The sequence below is a fragment of the Schistocerca serialis genome, chromosome 8 (assembly GCF_023864345.2).
Source record: "Schistocerca serialis cubense isolate TAMUIC-IGC-003099 chromosome 8, iqSchSeri2.2, whole genome shotgun sequence".
NCBI lineage: Eukaryota > Metazoa > Arthropoda > Insecta > Orthoptera > Acrididae > Schistocerca > Schistocerca serialis.
Window position 1 is genome coordinate 202,793,523 of NC_064645.1, and position 6,647 is coordinate 202,800,169.

Below are 6,647 nucleotides of genomic sequence, written 5' to 3' on the forward strand. Positions count from 1 at the left end.
CGCGCTAGTGTTTATTGTCATTGGTTTTTAACTTTTATCGTAGCGTGTCGGGGCTTTTCCTTACGTACCTATACACACACCAGGGGCGACGTTGGAGCCAACGTCTTACTGCATCGGTAACCTCCCCATCATCCAAGTACCGCTTCCCGTGGAGTTCGCCCTTCATTGGGCCAAAGAGATGAAAGATGCGAGATCCGGGATATAAGGTGCATGAGGAAGAACAGTCCAACGAAGTTTTGTGAGCGTAGACTTCCGTGAGGTCTTGCATTACCATCGAGAAGGGAAATCCGTTTGAATTTTTGTGGCGACGAACACGCTATAGTCGTTTTCTCTAATTCCTGAGGATAGCACAGCTGTGTGCAGCTGGCCGGCACGTGAGAGATCGTACAGGCTTGCGCGAACTGGTTGCGACTATGACAGACGTCTCGCCCAACGACTCACAGTGCTTTTGTTCACTGCCAGGTCTCCATAGACATTCTGAAAGCGCCTGTGAATATCTACGATGCCCTAGTTTTCGACCGTAAGAAACTCAATGACAGCTCTCTGCTTGGAACGCGCCTCCGTTTTAGACGACATTCTGATGGCTATGCTTAGTGCCGCCATGAAATTATAGGATCTGACGCGGGAATATTCAACAATGTCCCACAACAAATTCTGTATTTTTTCAACCTAAACTGGCAGAAAAAAAATGCGTTGCTTACTTGTTGAACGCACCTCGTTTTAGTAGAACTAATGTTTAATTGATACATATACCTTGATACCTGACAACGAGCTCTAGTACGTCGAAATACATCGCTAGTAAATTAATGCCGTGGGATATCTTAAACAATATGTCTCTTTGCGGCAAATACATATACTCTTTATTGCGACACAGGCGCATGAAACTAATCTAGCAATATGGCTAATGATTATAAATGAGTGTCATATCATTGAGGCTTTATTTGTCCTTTTAATAGTAAGCTCACACACAAGCGCACCATCTTTTGCACCTGATCTGTAGAATACGGCCCTGCGGTCGGCAACGTCTATATCAGACAACTGTCTGGAGCAGTTGTTAGGTGGGTTACTGCTGCTACAATGGCAGGTTATCAAGATTTAAGTGAGTCTGAACATGGTGTTGTAGTCGGCGCACGAGCGCTGGGACACAGCATCCCCGTGGTAGCGATGGAGTGAAGATTTTCCCGTATGACCATTTCACAAATGTACCGTGAATATGAGGAATGCGGTAAAACATCAACCTCCGACATCTCTGCGGCCGGAGAAAGACCTGTTCGACGACTGAAGAGAATCATTCAACGTGACAGAAGTGCAACCCTTCCGCAAATTGCTGCAGATTTCAATGCTGAGCCATCAACAAGTGTCAGCGTGCGAACCATTCAACGAAACACCATCAACTGTGCTTTCCGAGCCGAAGGCCCCCTCGTTTACCCCTGATGACTGCACGTCATAAAGTTTTACCCCTCGCCTCAGCACGTAAACACCGACATTGGACTGTTGATGACTGGAAACATGTTGCCCGGTGGGACGAGTCTCGTTTCAAACTGTATCGAGCGGATGTAGGTGTACAAGTATGGAGACAACCTCATGAATCCGTGGACCGTGCGCGTCAGGAGGGGACTGTTCGAGCTGGAGGAGGCTTTGTAATGGTGTGGGGCGTCTGCAGTTGGAGTGATACGGAACCCCTGATACGTCTAGATATAACTGTGACAGATGGCAAGTCGTAAGCATCCTGTCTAATCACGGTGCATTCATTCATGTCCATTGTGCATTCAGACGGACAATGCGACACTCCACACCTCCAGAATTGCTACAGAGTGGCTCCAGGAACGCTCTTCTGAGTTTAAACACCTCCACTGGCCACCAAGCTCCTCAGACATGAACTTTATTGAGCGTATCTGCGATGCCTTGCAACTGCTGTTCAGAAGAGATTTCCACCCCCTCGTAATGCTACTGTTTTATGGTCAATCCTGCAGGATTCATGGTGTCAATTCCCCCCAGCACTACTTCAGACATTACTCAAGTCCACTTCGTGTTGCGGCACTTCTCCGTGCTCGCGAGGACCCTATACGATATTAGGCAGATGTACCAGTGTCTTTGCCTCTTCTGTGTATCATGCGAGAGGCATTAAACTCTATCACACCAGTACAGTTTATAGTTGCATCATTAACGTAAATGTTGGTAGGTAGACAGAGATATGAGATCTCCTCGTCCGGAATATATATCCATTGTCCTTGCGCCACATCGCGTCACAAAGTCTATTTCTAAAGATATCTGGTAATCTAAGAGGAAATGTCGATAGCGGCCAAATGAAGTCAGCCTGAATACACGACAACAGCTCCAGCATGGCCGAAAATTGCAGTGTCATATGTTGCTTACTACAGAGCTCGAAATAAATGCAAAACCAAACATTGTAAATTAATGTATTGTTTGTCTATTTATCACGTTCTTATAGTTAGGAGAGAGTCTATTAAAAATTGACTCCTTCAGTAAAAATGAACGTGGTGCTTAGAGCTGCAGTAAATCTTAATAAATTGTTCGGGATTCCAGGCAGGCAGGCAGAACATGTCTGACATATGTTTGTTCTTTTTTTTTTTAATTTGTTTTTTCCTGTTTCAGGTACCAACGCGCGGTATGTAACAGGAACACCAGGGAAGGGTAATTCGCGCTCATTACCGCCAAAATAGCGGTGTATGTTCTCATTAAACGTTTCTAGTTCAACAGCGCACAGCTAAAAAGATAATTATGAAATAAATTCAGTTATCCATTCGATAATGGATTCTAGCCAACGATTTCATTACTATTGACCTGAATAACGATATGTTTGCAGTGGGTTTGTATAAGTGGTGAATCAATAAATAGCAGCGTAATGATTACATCGTTAAAAATCAGTTCACGGAGCTACGTTCACACACGACTTGTAGAGCATTCTTAGAAAGTATTCCCTTAACTGTAATTAATGTTACATTTTCACATTATTATTTCCAAGTATCTAAGATATGTGACTAGTTACAACAGTGAAACATTAATGATACTATAAACTGCTAAATAGGTATTCTGATTAGAGCAACAGGCTGGTTTAAATGTGTAAGAGTTTATTACTTGTCCCGAAGGTCATCTCTGAACCAGAAAATACTTTTAACTGCAACTTTTTGTGAATTTGCGTTTCATCACGATCTCTCGATGGAATTAGTAGCTCACTTTCTGCTGTAAATTTATCACATCGTACTACCAAGCACTTTGTGGCTGTGAGATTCACTTGTTCAGCCATTCACTTTAATGTATCTAGGACAGAGAACGAGATGCCCATTTCGAGTGTGACAGTACGGTGTGCATGCGACATAGAAGCAGAACTCGGAGCGAAAGTGAAGTTGTGAATTTCTAACTGATGAAAAATTACAGCCACTGCCATGGTTATTTATCACCAGAACTACTACCTTATCAAAAGAAGAAATAATTGTAAACTATTCGGAAAAGCTATACAAAGTGAAAAGAGAGTATATAAAATTTGACTGAATTTTCTCATGTCGAGAAATTAGAACGAGCGATCTGTTTTACATGGTTAAAAACTATCAGTAGCCAAAACCGTCTTTCATTTTTGACCACCGTTTTCGAGAGGTTCTTATTTATATTGAACACGTTTTGTAACAGAAGTTCTTTTAAGACCGGAAGGCGACACTTATATCTGTCGAAACCTGTTGTTAAAGATGAATTACGCTATCTCGGCTGTTGAAAGTTTCTTACCATATGAAACACAGTTTTCTTCTGAGTTTTTGGGTCTTCCTTCTTTTAGCAATGGATTTGAATCTGGAAGCAGAGGGATTGGGGTAAAATCCTGATTTTAATTTTCTATAGGTTCCTTAAATTACTTTTCTCAAACGCCTGTTTGGGTTCTTCAAAAACTTAGTGGATTCCTTCCGCCATTCGCGTCCAGTACACTGTCACTTTGATTCTGACGGGACGGAAAGATCCAGTGTTCTTTTAGTTTGCTGCCGACACTATGGGCTCGTTCAGGTGATTTCTTGTGGACGCGTTTTTTTCTTTGTCTTTTGTTTCTGCTTGAGTCCCCTGCCAAAACTTTAAGGGACTTACAGCACAATGCCATCGAAACTTTCCCAGAGGAACATGGTTGACGACCTAAAGGAAATATTTCTTTGTGGAGAAAGGACTCATCCTCAAAATGTTGACTACTGAGTCATCAAAAAATAACACTGACAGAAAAATAGCGGATGAACATGGAAAATATTTCTTAAGCGCTATATTTCCTCTTTTGTTTGACTCAATAACAACAAAACCTTCTTTGCAAATGAGAAATTTATAAACATCGAACATAGGTTAAAGTGTTAGGAAGTCGTCCCTCAAAGCAGTTTGCTGGAGCGTATCCTTATATCGAAGTGAAACGTGAGCGATAAACAGCACAGACAATGAGAGAATACCAGCATTTGCAGTACTGTGTTACAGAAGAATGGTGAAGACTAACCATTGTGGGGGTACCCAATCGAATCTGGAGAAAGCAGCTTTATAGCACAAAACGATTAAAAGAAGAAATAAATTTATTTCTTAGGCATCAAGAATAGTTGAAATGTTTCTTCTTCCCACTCATGGACGCAGCTGGAATCCAAGCTCTCTTGGCGATTGAAACAAATTACTCGAAGTTTGCTCCGAAGACACGAGCCAGAGTACCCTGGTCAACTAACTGCGCTATTACATTTGCAAAATAGTCTTGACAAGATTCGTCAGCCTCGCCTTGATCTACGACACAGCATTAATCTTACCAGTGCTCCAAACTTAACGATTAATGCTGTGTAGCTATCTAACTGCACTCCTAAAGATTCCGACATTCGATCATTGGACTGATTAACGTACACTACTAACAGTCACACATCACCTACAGCTAGGTTCCCAGCTGCTTCCGCTGACAGCCTCCGCAAAAACACAATAGATTTCTTTTAATAAACCTTCAAGTTCCCAAGGCATCTAATACAGTTTACTAAATTCAGTGACACCTCGTCAAATTTGCGCTGCGGTATTGTGTTTTGGAGAAATATCCAGTCGTTTACACACAACTTCTGTACGCAATTTCTCCGCATGTTCTCCCTTAACCCTCCGTTGTTCGCGCGGATGACACTCAATTTTGTTTGACAGGGCTGGATTGAGTTCGCTCCATTTTCAGTACCTTTCTGTTAACTCTCTGGCTGTTAGCTCCAATAATTGTTGCCTTTCAGTTACGGAAGATACATTGTTTATGAAACATTGTTATAGCTTGGATAGGGGGACCATATTTTCTTCGGACAAAACTGGGACTTTCATACATTTTCTTGGCCAAAATGTGGAACAATTTTTATTTCTCGTTAACATTGCTTCTTCCTCTGCAAATATAGCCTTCACCGATATTTGCGTGTGCATGTGTGTGTGTGTGTGTGTGTGTGTGTGTGTGTGTGTGTGTGTGTGTGTGTGTGTATGTACAAAACCAAACAAAGAATGGAAAGTTTTCAGAAATTTACTTATTAAGAAATGTAACATTTATAACACAGAATGTAGAAAGACATACAGTAACAATCACTACAAAAAAAGTTCTTAGTGAACACAAGGAATTTATGGTTTTGTGAATTCCACACTGCAATCATATTTCTTCGAATATGAAATTTCATTCAGCAACTCAGGTTTGCCTAATAGGTATGAACAGAAGTCAGTGAAACTGTATCTACTGAAGTTTAAACAGGTCAGTAAAATACACTTACGCTCCTCACCGTAAATCTATTCCTCTCATCTGTCCACTGTGACGATAGTAAGCTGAAAACTCTTTCAATATTTGCATTGTGGGCAGGGAGTGAAAAGAAGTACTGCGCTATATTAAGCGATTCTCTGAACTGTTGATTACACTGGCAAGATCTGAAAAACGTACACCATTTTTCATGTGCCATCAACTGATTCCATTGCGCGCTGTCTGTTTCCACTTGTTGTTTTACAAATGACTGTATATGGACTATTTCACCAAATAAGAGGCTGTCATTTACTAGAATGCCCTTTTCATTTAGCCACATTAAAGTATTTTCAACTACTGACCATTCTGGTGGTTCTGTGAGCATCATCCATGCAGCTATTCCCTGTAACCATGAGGATAAATAGTCTAATGAAGCATCATAAAACGTTGATACTGCTATATCAAATTTCTTAACAGACTGGTTATCACAATCATTCAGCAGTTTTATTACACTTAGTGGTACAAAATGTTCATGTTTCCTTGAATTTAGACTTGTCAAAGCTTTATTTAAGACTGCTAATACTTCACATACGGAATTATTCTGTTTCTCAGTGCTCAGAATGGATTGTTGGAAAACACTCATTTGTGAATGTACAAAAAGTAAATAACATTCATTTATAGAATGACAGAAAAAACTCTTTAAGATTGCAGAGCACTTTGAGATAGACTGTAACAAAAAGTAAGATTTCATAGGTTCATACATTTTCAAGATCCTTTCTATGGCAGGCAACAATGAAAGCCACCTTGTTTTGGAAAAAGAAAGTAAATTTTTGTAAGTGACACCAACAAATTCACAGAATTCAGTGAGTTCTGCAACACGAATAGAAAAAATATGAAAATGGTTGTACAACTTCATGACAATGCAGTCAATGTCAACAGGTAAAAC